Source organism: Chiloscyllium punctatum, unplaced genomic scaffold (assembly GCF_047496795.1).
Source record: "Chiloscyllium punctatum isolate Juve2018m unplaced genomic scaffold, sChiPun1.3 scaffold_754, whole genome shotgun sequence".
NCBI lineage: Eukaryota > Metazoa > Chordata > Chondrichthyes > Orectolobiformes > Hemiscylliidae > Chiloscyllium > Chiloscyllium punctatum.
The window spans coordinates 1-17,500 of record NW_027310488.1 but is presented as its reverse complement, the minus strand read 5'-3'; positions in this window follow the sequence as shown (position 1 = coordinate 17,500).

The following is a 17,500-nucleotide window of genomic DNA, read 5'->3' as shown; positions in this document are numbered from 1 at the left end:
GGTCAGAGAGAGAGAGAGAGTGAGATTGAGGATGGAGAGAGATTAGAGGTGATGGGAGAGTGAGATTGGAGAAAGTGAGAGAGAGAGAGATTGGAGATGGAGAGAGAGAGAGATTGGAGATGGAGGGGGAGAGATTGGAGATGGAGAGAGAGAGAGATTGGAGATAGAGAGAGAGAGATTGGAGATGGAGAGAGAGAGAGATTGGAGATGGAGGGAGAGAGAGATTGGAGATGGAGGGAGAGAGAGATTGGAGATGGAGGGAGAGAGAGATTGGAGATGGAGAGAGAGAGAGATTGGAGATGGAGAGAGAGAGAGATTGGAGATGGAGGGAGAGAGAGAGATTGGAGATGGAGAGGGAGAGAGATTGGAGATGGAGAGAGAGAGAGATTGGAGATGGAGGGAGAGAGAGAGATTGGAGATGGAGAGGGAGAGAGATTGGAGATGGAGAGAGAGAGAGATTGGAGATGGAGGGAGAGAGAGATTGGAGATGGAGGGAGAGAGAGAGATTGGAGATGGAGAGAGAGAGATTGGAGATGGAGAGGGAGAGAGATTGGAGATGGAGAGAGAGAGAGATTGGAGATGGAGGGAGAGAGAGATTGGAGATGGAGGGAGAGAGAGAGATTGGAGATGGAGAGAGAGAGATTGGAGATGGAGGGAGAGAGAGAGATTGGAGATGGAGAGAGAGAGATTGGAGATGGAGGGAGAGAGAGATTGGAGATGGAGAGAGAGAGATTGGAGATGGATGGAGAGAGAGATTGGAGATGAAGGTAGAGAGATTGGAGATGGAGAGAGAGAGAGATTGGAGATGAAGGGAGGGAGATTGGAGATGGAGAGAGAGAGATTGGAGATGAAGGTAGAGAGATTGGAGATGGAGAGAGAGAGATTGGAGATGAAGGTAGAGGGATTGGAGATGGAAGGAGAGAGATTGGAGATGGAGAGAGAGAGAGATTGGAGATGAAGGTAGAGGGATTGGAGATGGAGAGAGAGAGAGATCGGAGATGGAGAGAGAGAGAGATTGGAGATGGAGAGAGAGATTGGAGATGTAGGGAGAGTGAGATTTGAGATGGAGATAGAGTGAGATTAGAGACGGAGAGAGAGAGAGAGTGGAGATGGAGAGAGAGAGAGTGGAGAAGGGCGCAGAGAGAGATGGGAGATGGAGGGAGAGAGAGACTGGAGATGGAGAGTGAGATTGGAGATGGGGGGAGAGAGATTGGAGATGGAGGGAGAGTGAGATTGGAGAAGGAGAGAGAGAGATTGGAGATGGAGAGGGACAGAGAGAGATTGGAGATGGAGGGAGAGATTGGAGATGGAGGGAGAGAGGGATTGGAGATGGAGGGAGAGAGTGATTGGAGATGGAGAGAGAGAGAGATTGGAGATGGAGGGAGAGAGTGATTGAAGATGGAGGGAGAGAGAGATTGGAGTTGAAGAGAGAGATTGGAGATGGAGGGAGAGAGTGGAGATGGAGGGAGAGAGTGGAGATGGAGGGAGAGAGAGATTGGAGATGGAGAGGGACAGAGAGAGATTGGAGATGGAGAGAGAGATTGGAGATGGAGGGAGAGAAAGTTTGGAGATGGAGAGAGAGAGAGATTGGAGATGGAGGGAGAGAAAGTTTGGAGATGGAGAGAGAGAGTGATTGGAGATGGAGGGAGAGAAAGTTTGGAGATGGAGAGAGAGAGTGATTGGAGATGGAGAGAGAGAGAGATTGGAGAAAGAGAGAGAGAGAGATTGGAGAAGGAGAGAGGGACAGAGATTGGAGATGGATAGAGAGATAGAGTTTGGAGATGGAGGGAGAGAGAGATTGGAGATGGAGGGAGAGAGAGATTGGAGATGGAGAGAGAGAGAAATTGGTGAAGGAGGTTGAAGAGACATTGCAGATGGCATAAGAGAGATTGGAGATGTAGAGAGAGAGAGGGAGTGGAAATGGAGAGAGAGATTGGAGTTGGAGAGAGAGAGATTGGAGATGGAGGGAGGGATTGGAAATGGAGAGAGAGAGAGAGATTGGAGATGGAGTGAGAGAGAAAAGGAGATTGCAGATGGAGACAGAGAGCATGGAGATTGGAGAGAGAGATTGGTGATGGAGAGATGGAGCGAGATTGGAGATGGAGTGAGAGAGAGATTGGAGATGGAGTGAGTGAGAGTGATTGGAGATGGATGGAGAGAGAGATTGGTGATGGAGAGGGAGAGAGATTGGAGAGAGAGAGATTGGAGGGAGAGAAAGATTGGAGATGGAGGGAGAAGAGAGTTTGGAGATGGAGAGAGAGAGAGATTGTGATGGGAGAATGTGGAGAGAGAGAGAGATTGGAGTTGGAGAAAGCGATTGGAGATGGGGGGAGAGAGAGATTGGAGATGGAGGGTGAGAGAGATTGGAGATGGAGAGAGAGAGGGAGAGATTGGAGAAGGAGTGAGAGAGAGAGAGAGATTGGAGGTGGAGAGACAGGGAGATTGGAGATGGAGAAAGAGAGATTTGCGATGGAGAGTGAGTGATTGGAGATGGAGAGAGAGAGAGATTGGAGATGGACAAAGAGATTGGAGATGGAGAGAGAGAGATTGGCGATGGAGGAGAGAGATTAGCGATGGAGGGAGAGTGAGATTGGAGATGGAGAGAGAGAGAGAGAGATTGGAGAAGGAGTGAGAGAGAGAGAGAGATTAGAGGTGGAGAGACAGATGGAGGGAGAGAGATTTGCGATGGAGAGAGAGTGATTGGAGATGGAGAGAGAGAGATTGGAGTTGGAGGGAGAGAGAGATTGGAGATTGAGGGAGAGTGAGATTGGAGCTGGAGAGAGAGAGAGAGAGATTGGAGATGGAGGGAGAGAGATTAGCGATGGAGGGAGAGTGAGATTGGAGGTGGAGAGAGGGATTGGGGATGGAGGGAGAGAAACATTGGAGTTGGAGGGAGAGAGAGATTGGAGGGAGAGAAAGATTGGATATGTAGAGAGAGAGAGATTGGAGATGGAGGGTGAGGGAGATTGGAGATGGAGGGTGAGGGAGATTGGAGATGGAGGGTGAGGGAGATTGGAGATGGAGAGAGAGAGAATGGAGATGGGGAGAGAGAGATTGGAGATGGAGAGGGAGAGAGATTGGAGATGGAGAGGGAGAGAGATTGGAGATGGAGAGGGAGAGTGAGATTGGAGATGGAGGGAGAGAGAGATTGGAGATGGAGGGAGAAGAGAGATTGGAGATGGAGAGGGAGAGAGATTGGAGATGGAGAGGGAGAGATTGGAGAAGGAGTGAGAGAGAGAGAGAGAGATTTGAGGTGGAAGGAGAGAGATTGGAGGTGGAGAGAGAGAGATTGGAGATGGAGAGAGAGAGAGATTGGAGATGGAGAAAGAGAGAGAGATTGGAGATGGAGGGAGAGAGATTGGAGATAGAGGGAGAGAGATTTGAGATGGTGAGAGAGTGAGATTGGAGATGGAGAGAGAGAGGAGATGGACAAAGAGATTGGAGATGGAGGGAGAGAGATTGGCGATGGAGAGAGAGTGAGATTGGAGATAGAGAGAGAGAGATTGGCGATGGAGGGAGAGTGAGATTGGAGATGGAGAGAGAGAGAGATTGGAGATGGAGGGAGAGAGAGATTGGAGATGGAGAGAGAGAGATTGGAGATGGAGGGAGAGAGATTGGCGATGGAGAGAGAGTGAGATTGGAGATAGAGAGAGAGAGATTGGAGATAGAGGGAGAGAGATTGGAGATGGTGAGAGAGTGAGATTGGAGATGGAGAGAGAGAGGAGATGGACAAAGAGATTGGAGATGGAGGGAGAGAGATTGGCGATGGAGAGAGAGTGAGATTGGAGATAGAGAGAGAGAGATTGGCGATGGAGGGAGAGTGAGATTGGAGATAGAGAGAGAGAGATGGGAGATGGAGGGAGAGAGATTGGCGATGGAGGGAGAGAGAGATTGGAGATGGAGAGAGAGAGATGGGAGATGGAGGGAGAGAGATTGGCGATGGAGGGAGAGTGAGATTGGAGATGGAGAGAGAGAGAGATTGGAGATGGAGGGAGAGAGAGATTGGAGATGGAGAGAGAGAGATTGGAGATGGAGGGAGAGAGATTGGCGATGGAGAGAGAGTGAGATTGGAGATAGAGAGAGAGAGATTGGCGATGGAGGGAGAGTGAGATTGGAGATAGAGAGAGAGAGATGGGAGATGGAGGGAGAGAGATTGGCGATGGAGGGAGAGTGAGATTGGAGATGGAGAGAGAGAGAGATTGGAGATGGAGGGAGAGAGAGATTGGAGATGGAGAGAGAGAGATTGGAGATGGAGGGAGAGAGATTGGCGATGGAGAGAGAGTGAGATTGGAGATAGAGAGAGAGAGATTGGCGATGGAGGGAGAGTGAGATTGGAGATAGAGAGAGAGAGATGGGAGATGGAGGGAGAGAGATTGGCGATGGAGGGAGAGTGAGATTGGAGATGGAGAGAGAGAGAGATTGCAGATGGAGGGAGAGAGAGATTGGAGATGGAGAGAGAGAGATTGGAGATGGACCAAGAAGAGAGATTGGAGATGGGTGGAGAGAGAGAGATTGGAGATGGAGAGAGAAAGAGATTGGAGATGGAGGGAGAGAGAGATTGGAGATGGAGAGAGAGAGATTGGAGATGGAGGGAGAGAGAGATTGGAGATGGAGAGAGAGAGATTGGAGATGGAGGGAGAGAGATTGGCGATGGAGAGAGAGTGAGATTGGAGATAGAGAGAGAGAGATTGGAGATAGAGGGAGAGAGATTGGAGATGGTGAGAGAGTGAGATTGGAGATGGAGAGAGAGAGGAGATGGACAAAGAGATTGGAGATGGAGGGAGAGAGATTGGCGATGGAGAGAGAGTGAGATTGGAGATAGAGAGAGAGATTGGCGATGGAGGGAGAGTGAGATTGGAGATAGAGAGAGAGAGATGGGAGATGGAGGGAGAGAGATTGGCGATGGAGGGAGAGAGAGATTGGAGATGGAGAGAGAGAGATGGGAGATGGAGGGAGAGAGATTGGCGATGGAGGGAGAGTGAGATTGGAGATGGAGAGAGAGAGAGATTGGAGATGGAGGGAGAGAGAGATTGGAGATGGAGAGAGAGAGATTGGAGATGGAGGGAGAGAGATTGGCGATGGAGAGAGAGTGAGATTGGAGATAGAGAGAGAGAGATTGGCGATGGAGGGAGAGTGAGATTGGAGATAGAGAGAGAGAGATGGGAGATGGAGGGAGAGAGATTGGCGATGGAGGGAGAGTGAGATTGGAGATGGAGAGAGAGAGAGATTGCAGATGGAGGGAGAGAGAGATTGGAGATGGAGAGAGAGAGATTGGAGATGGACCAAGAAGAGAGATTGGAGATGGGTGGAGAGAGAGAGATTGGAGATGGAGAGAGAAAGAGATTGGAGATGGAGGGAGAGAGAGATTGGAGATGGAGAGAGAGAGATTGGAGATGGACCAAGAAGAGAGATTGGAGATGGGTGGAGAGAGAGAGAGATTGGAGATGGAGAGAGAAAGAGATTGGAGATGGAGGGAGAGAGAGATTGGAGATGGAGAGAGAGAGATTGGAGATGGACCAAGAAGAGAGATTGGAGATGGAGAGAGTGAGATTGGCGATGGAGAGAGAGTGAGATTGGAGATGGAGAGAGAGAGAGAGAGAGATTGGAGATGGAGAGAGAGAGAGAGATTGGAGATGGAGGGAGAGAGATTGGCGATGGAGGGAGAGTGAGATTGGAGATGGAGAGAGAGAGATTGGAGATGGAGGGAGGGAGATTAGTGATAGAGGGAGAGAGAGAGATTGGAGATGGAGAGAGAGAGAAATTGGTGATGGAGGTTGAAGAGACATTGCAGGTGGCAAGAGAGAGATTGGAGATGTAGAGAGAGAGAGGGAGTGGAAATGAAGAGAGAGATTGGAGTTGGAGAGAGGGATTGGAAATGGAGAGAGAGAGATTGGACATGGAGTGAGAGATTGGAGATGGAGGGAAAAGGAGATTGGTGATGGAGGGAGAGTGAGATTGGAGCTGGAGGGCAAGAGAGATTGCAGATAGAGACAGAGAGCATGGAGATGGAGAGAGAGAGATTGGGGATGGAGAGGGAGAGATTGGATATGGAGAGGGAGAGAGATTGGAGTTGGAGAGAGAGATTGGAGATGGGGGAGAGAGAGATTGGAGAGAGAGCGATTGGAGGGAGAGAAAGATTAGAGATGAAGAGAGGAGAGTTTGGAGATGGAGCTAGAGAGAGAGAGATTGGAGTTGGAGAAAGCGATTGGAGATGGGGGGAGAGAGATTGGAGATGGAGAGAGAGGGAGAGATTGGAGATGGAGAGAGAGAGGGAGAGTTTTGGAGATGGAGTGAGAGAGAGAGAGATTGGAGATGGAAGGAGAGAGACTGGAGGTGGAGAGAGAGAGATTGGAGATGGAGAGAGAGGGAGAGATTGGAGATGGAGAGAGAGAGAGGGAGAGTTTGGAGATGGAAGGAGAGAGATTGGAGGTGGAGAGAGAGAGATTGGAGATGGAGAGAGAGAGAGAGAGATTGGAGATGGAGAGACAGGGAGATTGGAGATTGAGAAAGAGAGATTGGAAATGGAGGGAGGGAGATTTGCGATGGAGAGAGAGTGAGATTGGAGATGGAGAGAGAGTGAGATTGGAGATGGACAAAGAGATTGGAGATGGAGAGAGAGATTGGCGATGGAGGGAGAGTGAGATTGGAGATAGAGAGAGAGAGATGGGAGATGGAGGGAGAGAGATTAGCGATGGAGGGAGAGAGAGATTGGAGATGGAGAGAGAGAGAGATTGGAGATGGAGGGAGAGAGATTGGAGATGGAGGGAGAGTGAGATTGGAGATGGAGGGAGAGAGAGATTGGAGATGGAGGGAGAAGAGAGATTGGAGATGGAGGGAGAGAGAGAGATTGGTAATGGAGGAGAGAGATTGGAGATGGAGGGAGAGTGAGATTGGAGATGGAGAGAGGGATTGGGGATGGAGGGAGAGAAACATTGGAGTTGGAGGGAGAGAGAGATTGGAGGGAGAGAAATATTGGATATGTAGAGAGAGAGAGATTGGAGATGGAGGGTGAGGGAGATTGGAGATGGAGGGAGAAGGGAAATTGGAGATGGAGAGAGAGATTGAAGCTGGAGAGAGAGATTGGAGATGGAGGGAGACAGATTGGAGATGGAGAGAGAGAGAGATTGGAGATAGAGGGAGAGTGAGATTGGAGATGGAGAGAGCGATTGGAGATGGAGCGAATGAGAGATTGGAGATGGAGAGAGAGAGAGATTGGAGATGGAGGGGGAGAGATTGGAGATGGAGAGAGAGAGAGATTGGAGATAGAGAGAGAGAGATTGGAGATGGAGAGAGAGAGAGATTGGAGATGGAGGGAGAGAGAGATTGGAGATGGAGGGAGAGAGAGATTGGAGATGGAGGGAGAGAGAGATTGGAGATGGAGAGAGAGAGAGATTGGAGATGGAGAGAGAGAGAGATTGGAGATGGAGGGAGAGAGAGAGATTGGAGATGGAGAGGGAGAGAGATTGGAGATGGAGAGAGAGAGAGATTGGAGATGGAGGGAGAGAGAGAGATTGGAGATGGAGAGGGAGAGAGATTGGAGATGGAGAGAGAGAGAGATTGGAGATGGAGGGAGAGAGAGATTGGAGATGGAGGGAGAGAGAGAGATTGGAGATGGAGAGAGAGAGATTGGAGATGGAGGGAGAGAGAGAGATTGGAGATGGAGAGAGAGAGATTGGAGATGGAGGGAGAGAGAGATTGGAGATGGAGAGAGAGAGATTGGAGATGGATGGAGAGAGAGATTGGAGATGAAGGTAGAGAGATTGGAGATGGAGAGAGAGAGAGATTGGAGATGAAGGGAGGGAGATTGGAGATGGAGAGAGAGAGATTGGAGATGAAGGTAGAGAGATTGGAGATGGAGAGAGAGAGATTGGAGATGAAGGTAGAGGGATTGGAGATGGAAGGAGAGAGATTGGAGATGGAGAGAGAGAGAGATTGGAGATGAAGGTAGAGGGATTGGAGATGGAGAGAGAGAGAGATCGGAGATGGAGAGAGAGAGAGATTGGAGATGGAGAGAGAGATTGGAGATGTAGGGAGAGTGAGATTTGAGATGGAGATAGAGTGAGATTAGAGACGGAGAGAGAGAGAGAGTGGAGATGGAGAGAGAGAGAGTGGAGAAGGGCGCAGAGAGAGATGGGAGATGGAGGGAGAGAGAGACTGGAGATGGAGAGTGAGATTGGAGATGGGGGGAGAGAGATTGGAGATGGAGGGAGAGTGAGATTGGAGAAGGAGAGAGAGAGATTGGAGATGGAGAGGGACAGAGAGAGATTGGAGATGGAGGGAGAGATTGGAGATGGAGGGAGAGAGGGATTGGAGATGGAGGGAGAGAGTGATTGGAGATGGAGAGAGAGAGAGATTGGAGATGGAGGGAGAGAGTGATTGAAGATGGAGGGAGAGAGAGATTGGAGTTGAAGAGAGAGATTGGAGATGGAGGGAGAGAGTGGAGATGGAGGGAGAGAGTGGAGATGGAGGGAGAGAGAGATTGGAGATGGAGAGGGACAGAGAGAGATTGGAGATGGAGAGAGAGATTGGAGATGGAGGGAGAGAAAGTTTGGAGATGGAGAGAGAGAGAGATTGGAGATGGAGGGAGAGAAAGTTTGGAGATGGAGAGAGAGAGTGATTGGAGATGGAGGGAGAGAAAGTTTGGAGATGGAGAGAGAGAGTGATTGGAGATGGAGAGAGAGTGAGATTGGAGAAAGAGAGAGAGAGAGATTGGAGAAGGAGAGAGGGACAGAGATTGGAGATGGATAGAGAGATAGAGTTTGGAGATGGAGGGAGAGAGAGATTGGAGATGGAGGGAGAGAGAGATTGGAGATGGAGAGAGAGAGAAATTGGTGAAGGAGGTTGAAGAGACATTGCAGATGGCATAAGAGAGATTGGAGATGTAGAGAGAGAGAGGGAGTGGAAATGGAGAGAGAGATTGGAGTTGGAGAGAGAGAGATTGGAGATGGAGGGAGGGATTGGAAATGGAGAGAGAGAGAGAGATTGGAGATGGAGTGAGAGAGAAAAGGAGATTGCAGATGGAGACAGAGAGCATGGAGATTGGAGAGAGAGATTGGTGATGGAGAGATGGAGCGAGATTGGAGATGGAGTGAGAGAGAGATTGGAGATGGAGTGAGTGAGAGTGATTGGAGATGGATGGAGAGAGAGATTGGTGATGGAGAGGGAGAGAGATTGGAGAGAGAGAGATTGGAGGGAGAGAAAGATTGGAGATGGAGGGAGAAGAGAGTTTGGAGATGGAGAGAGAGAGAGATTGTGATGGGAGAATGTGGAGAGAGAGAGAGATTGGAGTTGGAGAAAGCGATTGGAGATGGGGGGAGAGAGAGATTGGAGATGGAGGGTGAGAGAGATTGGAGATGGAGAGAGAGAGGGAGAGATTGGAGAAGGAGTGAGAGAGAGAGAGAGATTGGAGGTGGAGAGACAGGGAGATTGGAGATGGAGAAAGAGAGATTTGCGATGGAGAGTGAGTGATTGGAGATGGAGAGAGAGAGAGATTGGAGATGGACAAAGAGATTGGAGATGGAGAGAGAGAGATTGGCGATGGAGGAGAGAGATTAGCGATGGAGGGAGAGTGAGATTGGAGATGGAGAGAGAGAGAGAGAGATTGGAGAAGGAGTGAGAGAGAGAGAGAGATTAGAGGTGGAGAGACAGATGGAGGGAGAGAGATTTGCGATGGAGAGAGAGTGATTGGAGATGGAGAGAGAGAGATTGGAGTTGGAGGGAGAGAGAGATTGGAGATTGAGGGAGAGTGAGATTGGAGCTGGAGAGAGAGAGAGAGAGATTGGAGATGGAGGGAGAGAGATTAGCGATGGAGGGAGAGTGAGATTGGAGGTGGAGAGAGGGATTGGGGATGGAGGGAGAGAAACATTGGAGTTGGAGGGAGAGAGAGATTGGAGGGAGAGAAAGATTGGATATGTAGAGAGAGAGAGATTGGAGATGGAGGGTGAGGGAGATTGGAGATGGAGGGTGAGGGAGATTGGAGATGGAGGGTGAGGGAGATTGGAGATGGAGAGAGAGAGAATGGAGATGGGGAGAGAGAGATTGGAGATGGAGAGGGAGAGAGATTGGAGATGGAGAGGGAGAGAGATTGGAGATGGAGAGGGAGAGTGAGATTGGAGATGGAGGGAGAGAGAGATTGGAGATGGAGGGAGAAGAGAGATTGGAGATGGAGAGGGAGAGAGATTGGAGATGGAGAGGGAGAGATTGGAGATAGAGGGAGAGTGAGATTGGAGATGGAGAGAGAGAGATTGGAGATGGGGAGAGAGAGATTAGCGATGGAGGGAGAGAGAGATTGGAGATGGAGGGAGAAGAGAGATTGGAGATGGAGAGGGAGAGAGATTGGAGATGGAGAGGGAGAGATTGGAGAAGGAGTGAGAGAGAGAGAGAGAGATTTGAGGTGGAAGGAGAGAGATTGGAGGTGGAGAGAGAGAGATTGGAGATGGAGAGAGAGAGAGATTGGAGATGGAGAAAGAGAGAGAGATTGGAGATGGAGGGAGAGAGATTGGAGATAGAGGGAGAGAGATTTGAGATGGTGAGAGAGTGAGATTGGAGATGGAGAGAGAGAGGAGATGGACAAAGAGATTGGAGATGGAGGGAGAGAGATTGGCGATGGAGAGAGAGTGAGATTGGAGATAGAGAGAGAGAGATTGGCGATGGAGGGAGAGTGAGATTGGAGATGGAGAGAGAGAGAGATTGGAGATGGAGGGAGAGAGAGATTGGAGATGGAGAGAGAGAGATTGGAGATGGAGGGAGAGAGATTGGCGATGGAGAGAGAGTGAGATTGGAGATAGAGAGAGAGAGATTGGAGATAGAGGGAGAGAGATTGGAGATGGTGAGAGAGTGAGATTGGAGATGGAGAGAGAGAGGAGATGGACAAAGAGATTGGAGATGGAGGGAGAGAGATTGGCGATGGAGAGAGAGTGAGATTGGAGATAGAGAGAGAGAGATTGGCGATGGAGGGAGAGTGAGATTGGAGATAGAGAGAGAGAGATGGGAGATGGAGGGAGAGAGATTGGCGATGGAGGGAGAGAGAGATTGGAGATGGAGAGAGAGAGATGGGAGATGGAGGGAGAGAGATTGGCGATGGAGGGAGAGTGAGATTGGAGATGGAGAGAGAGAGAGATTGGAGATGGAGGGAGAGAGAGATTGGAGATGGAGAGAGAGAGATTGGAGATGGAGGGAGAGAGATTGGCGATGGAGAGAGAGTGAGATTGGAGATAGAGAGAGAGAGATTGGCGATGGAGGGAGAGTGAGATTGGAGATAGAGAGAGAGAGATGGGAGATGGAGGGAGAGAGATTGGCGATGGAGGGAGAGTGAGATTGGAGATGGAGAGAGAGAGAGATTGGAGATGGAGGGAGAGAGAGATTGGAGATGGAGAGAGAGAGATTGGAGATGGAGGGAGAGAGATTGGCGATGGAGAGAGAGTGAGATTGGAGATAGAGAGAGAGAGATTGGCGATGGAGGGAGAGTGAGATTGGAGATAGAGAGAGAGAGATGGGAGATGGAGGGAGAGAGATTGGCGATGGAGGGAGAGTGAGATTGGAGATGGAGAGAGAGAGAGATTGCAGATGGAGGGAGAGAGAGATTGGAGATGGAGAGAGAGAGATTGGAGATGGACCAAGAAGAGAGATTGGAGATGGGTGGAGAGAGAGAGATTGGAGATGGAGAGAGAAAGAGATTGGAGATGGAGGGAGAGAGAGATTGGAGATGGAGAGAGAGAGATTGGAGATGGAGGGAGAGAGAGATTGGAGATGGAGAGAGAGAGATTGGAGATGGAGGGAGAGAGATTGGCGATGGAGAGAGAGTGAGATTGGAGATAGAGAGAGAGAGATTGGAGATAGAGGGAGAGAGATTGGAGATGGTGAGAGAGTGAGATTGGAGATGGAGAGAGAGAGGAGATGGACAAAGAGATTGGAGATGGAGGGAGAGAGATTGGCGATGGAGAGAGAGTGAGATTGGAGATAGAGAGAGAGATTGGCGATGGAGGGAGAGTGAGATTGGAGATAGAGAGAGAGAGATGGGAGATGGAGGGAGAGAGATTGGCGATGGAGGGAGAGAGAGATTGGAGATGGAGAGAGAGAGATGGGAGATGGAGGGAGAGAGATTGGCGATGGAGGGAGAGTGAGATTGGAGATGGAGAGAGAGAGAGATTGGAGATGGAGGGAGAGAGAGATTGGAGATGGAGAGAGAGAGATTGGAGATGGAGGGAGAGAGATTGGCGATGGAGAGAGAGTGAGATTGGAGATAGAGAGAGAGAGATTGGCGATGGAGGGAGAGTGAGATTGGAGATAGAGAGAGAGAGATGGGAGATGGAGGGAGAGAGATTGGTGATGGAGGGAGAGTGAGATTGGAGATGGAGAGAGAGAGAGATTGCAGATGGAGGGAGAGAGAGATTGGAGATGGAGAGAGAGAGATTGGAGATGGACCAAGAAGAGAGATTGGAGATGGGTGGAGAGAGAGAGATTGGAGATGGAGAGAGAAAGAGATTGGAGATGGAGGGAGAGAGAGATTGGAGATGGAGAGAGAGAGATTGGAGATGGACAAGAAGAGAGATTGGAGATGGGTGGAGAGAGAGAGAGATTGGAGATGGAAAGAGAAAGAGATTGGAGATGGAGGAGAGAGAGATTGGAGATGGAGAGAGAGAGATTGGAGATGGACCAAGAAGAGAGATTGGAGATGGAGAGAGTGAGATTGGCGATGGAGAGAGAGTGAGATTGGAGATGGAGAGAGAGAGAGAGAGAGATTGGAGATGGAGAGAGAGAGAGAGATTGGAGATGGAGGGAGAGAGATTGGCGATGGAGGGAGAGTGAGATTGGAGATGGAGAGAGAGAGATTGGAGATGGAGGGAGGGAGATTAGTGATAGAGGGAGAGAGAGAGATTGGAGATGGAGAGAGAGAGAAATTGGTGATGGAGGTTGAAGAGACATTGCAGGTGGCAAGAGAGAGATTGGAGATGTAGAGAGAGAGAGGGAGTGGAAATGAAGAGAGAGATTGGAGTTGGAGAGAGGGATTGGAAATGGAGAGAGAGAGATTGGACATGGAGTGAGAGATTGGAGATGGAGGGAAAAGGAGATTGGTGATGGAGGGAGAGTGAGATTGGAGCTGGAGGGCAAGAGAGATTGCAGATAGAGACAGAGAGCATGGAGATGGAGAGAGAGAGATTGGGGATGGAGAGGGAGAGATTGGATATGGAGAGGGAGAGAGATTGGAGTTGGAGAGAGAGATTGGAGATGGGGGAGAGAGAGATTGGAGAGAGAGCGATTGGAGGGAGAGAAAGATTAGAGATGAAGAGAGGAGAGTTTGGAGATGGAGCTAGAGAGAGAGAGATTGGAGTTGGAGAAAGCGATTGGAGATGGGGGGAGAGAGATTGGAGATGGAGAGAGAGGGAGAGATTGGAGATGGAGAGAGAGAGGGAGAGTTTTGGAGATGGAGTGAGAGAGAGAGAGATTGGAGATGGAAGGAGAGAGACTGGAGGTGGAGAGAGAGAGATTGGAGATGGAGAGAGAGGGAGAGATTGGAGATGGAGAGAGAGAGAGGGAGAGTTTGGAGATGGAAGGAGAGAGATTGGAGGTGGAGAGAGAGAGATTGGAGATGGAGAGAGAGAGAGAGAGATTGGAGATGGAGAGACAGGGAGATTGGAGATTGAGAAAGAGAGATTGGAAATGGAGGGAGGGAGATTTGCGATGGAGAGAGAGTGAGATTGGAGATGGAGAGAGAGTGAGATTGGAGATGGACAAAGAGATTGGAGATGGAGAGAGAGATTGGCGATGGAGGGAGAGTGAGATTGGAGATAGAGAGAGAGAGATGGGAGATGGAGGGAGAGAGATTAGCGATGGAGGGAGAGAGAGATTGGAGATGGAGAGAGAGAGAGATTGGAGATGGAGGGAGAGAGATTGGAGATGGAGGGAGAGTGAGATTGGAGATGGAGGGAGAGAGAGATTGGAGATGGAGGGAGAAGAGAGATTGGAGATGGAGGGAGAGAGAGAGATTGGTAATGGAGGAGAGAGATTGGAGATGGAGGGAGAGTGAGATTGGAGATGGAGAGAGGGATTGGGGATGGAGGGAGAGAAACATTGGAGTTGGAGGGAGAGAGAGATTGGAGGGAGAGAAATATTGGATATGTAGAGAGAGAGAGATTGGAGATGGAGGGTGAGGGAGATTGGAGATGGAGGGAGAAGGGAAATTGGAGATGGAGAGAGAGATTGAAGCTGGAGAGAGAGATTGGAGATGGAGGGAGACAGATTGGAGATGGAGAGAGAGAGAGATTGGAGATAGAGGGAGAGTGAGATTGGAGATGGAGAGAGCGATTGGAGATGGAGCGAATGAGAGATTGGAGATGGAGAGAGAGAGAGAGAGATTGGAGATGGAGGGAGAGAGATTAGCGATGGAGGGAGAGTGAGATTGGAGGTGGAGAGAGGGATTGGGGATGGAGGGAAAGAAACATTGGATATGTAGAGAGAGAGAGATTGGAGATGGAGAGAGAGAGAGATTGGAGATGGAGGGTGAGGGAGATTGGAGATGGAGAGAGAGAGATTGGAGATGGAGAGAGAGAGAGATTGGAGATGGACAGAGAGTGAGATTGGAGATGGAGAGGGAGAGAGATTGGAGATGGAGAGGGGGATTGTGATGGAGAGAGAGAGATTGTGATGGGAGGAGAAGAGAGAGAGAGAGATTGGGGATGGAGAGGGGGATTGTGATGGAGGGAGAGAGAGAGAGGAGATGGAGGGAGAGTGAGATTGGAGATGGAGAGGGAGAGATTGGAGATGGAGAGGGGGATTGTGATGGAGAGGGGGATTGTGATGGAGGGAGGGATTGTGATGGAGAGGGGGATTGCGATGGAGGGAGGGATTGTGATGGAGGGAGGGATTGTGATGGAGGGAGGGATTGTGATGGAGAGAGGGATTGTGATGGAGAGGGGGATTGTGATGGAGGGAGGGATTGTGATGGAGAGGGGGATGTGATGGAGAGGGGGATTGTGATGGAGAGGGGGATTGTGATGGAGAGATGGAGGGAGGGGGATTGTGATGGAGAGAGGATTGTGATGGAGAGGGGGATTGTGATGGAGGGAGGGATTGTGATGGAGGGAGGGATTGTGATGGAGAGGGGGATTGTGATGGAGGGGAGGGATTGTGATGGAGGGAGGGACTGTGATGGAGCGAGGGATTGTGATGGAGGGAGGGATTGTGATGGAGAGGGGGATTGTGATGGAGGGAGGGATTGTGATGGAGGGAGGGATTGTGATGGAGAGGGGGATTGTGATGGAGGGAGGGATTGTGATGGAGGGAGGGATTGTGATGGAGGGAGGGATTGTGATGGAGGTGATGGAGGGAGGGATTGAGATGGAGAGGGGGATTGTGATGGAGAGATGGAGGGAGGGATTGTGATGGAGAGAGGGATTGTGATGGAGGGAGGGATTGTGATGGAAGGAGGGATTGTGATGGAGAGAGGGATTGTGATGGAGGGAGGGATTGTGATGGAGAGAGGGGGGGGATTGTGATGGTGAGAGGGATTGTGATGGAGAGAGGGATTGTGATGGAGGGAGGGGGATTGTGATGGAGGGAGGGATTGTGATGGAGGGAGGGATTGTGATGGAGGGAGGGATTGTGATGGAGAGGGGGATTGTGATGGAGGGAGGGATTGTGATGGAGAGTGGGATTGTGATGGGGATGGAGTGGGGGATTGTGATGGAGGGGGGTTTGTGATGGTGGGGGGGTTGTGATGGAGGGAGGGATTGTGATGGAGAGGGGGATTGTGATGGAGGGAGGGATTGTGATGGAGAGGGGGATTGTGATGGAGGGAGGGATTGTGTTGGAGGGAGGGATTGTGATGGAGAGGGGGATTGTGATGGAGAGGGGGATTGTGATGGAGGGAGGGATTGTGATGGTGAGGGGGATTGTGATGGAGGGAGGGATTGTGATGGAGGGGGGATTGTGATGGAGAGGGGGATTGTGATGGAGGGAGAGGGATTGTGATGGAGAGGGGGATTGTGATGGAGGAGAGGGATTGTGATGGAGAGGGGGATTGTGATGGAGGAGGGGGATTGTGATGGAGGGGGGATTGTGATGGAGGGAGGGGATTGTGATGGGAGGGGGGATTGTGATGGAGGGGGTGGGATTGTGATGGGGGGGGTTGTGGTGGGAGGGGGGATTGTGATGGGGGGGGGGTGTGTGGGGTGGGGGTGGGTGTGGGGGGGGGTGTGTGGAGGGTGGGTTGAGATGGTGGGTGGGATTGGATGGGGGTGGGTTGGGTGGTGGGGGGGGGATTGTGTTGGAGGGGGGGGTTGTGATGGGGGGTGGGGTGGTGGGTGGGTGGGGGATTGTGGGAGGGGGGGGGGGATTGTGATGGAGAGGGGGGATTGTGTGGGGTGGGGGGGGGTGGGTGGGGGGGGGTGTGGTGGGGGTGGGTTGAGATGGTGGGAGGGATTGTGATGGAGGGAGGGATTGTGGTGGAGAGGGGGAGTGTGGTGGTGGGTGGGTGGGTGGGGGTGGGTTGTGTTGGAGGGAGGGTTGTGGTGGAGGGGGGGATTGTGATGGAGGGTGGGGTTGTGATGGAGGGAGGGATTGGTGATGGAGGGAGGGATTGAGATGGAGGGAGGGATTGAGATGGAGGGAGGGGATTGTGATGGAGAGGGGGGGAGGGAGGGATTGTGATGGAGAGGGGGATTGTGATGGAGGGAGGGAATGTGATGGAGGGAGGGATTGTGATGGAGAGGGGGATTGTGATGGAGGGAGGGATTGTGATGGAGGGAGGGATTGTGAGGGAGGGCGGATTGTGATGGAGAGGGGATTGTGATGGAGGGGATTCTGATGGAGAGGGGGATTGTGAGGAGAGGGGGATTGTGATGGAGGGAGGGATTGTGATGGAGGGAGGGATTGTGATGGAGGGAGGGAATGTGATGGAGGAGGGATTGTGATGGAGAGGGGGGATTGTGATGGAGGGAGGGATTGTGATGGAGGAGGGATTGAGATGGAGAGAGGGATTGTGATGGAGAGGAGGGATTGTGATGGAGGGAGGGATTGTGATGGAGGAGGGATTGTGATGGAGGGAGGGATTGGGGATTGATGGAGGGAGGGATTGTGATGGAGAGGAGGGATTGTGATGGAGGGAGGGAGTGAGGATTGTGATGGAGGGAGGGATTGTGATGGAGAGGGGGATTGTGATGGAGGGGATTGTGATGGAGGAGGATGTGATGGAGGGAGGGAGTGAGGGATTGTGATGGGAGGGAGAGGGATTGTGATGGAGGGAGGAGATTGTGATGGAGAGGGGGATTGTGTGGAGAGGGGATTGTGATGGGGGAGGGATTGTGATGGAGGAGGGAGATGAGGGATTGTGATGGAGAGGGGGATTGTGATGGAGAGGGGGATTGTGATGGAGGAGAGGGATTGTGATGGAGGGAGGGATGTGATGGAGGGAGGGGATTGTGATGGAGAGGGGATTGTGATGGAGAGGGATTGTGATGGAGAGGGGGATTGTGATGGAGGAGAGGGATTGTGATGGAGAGGG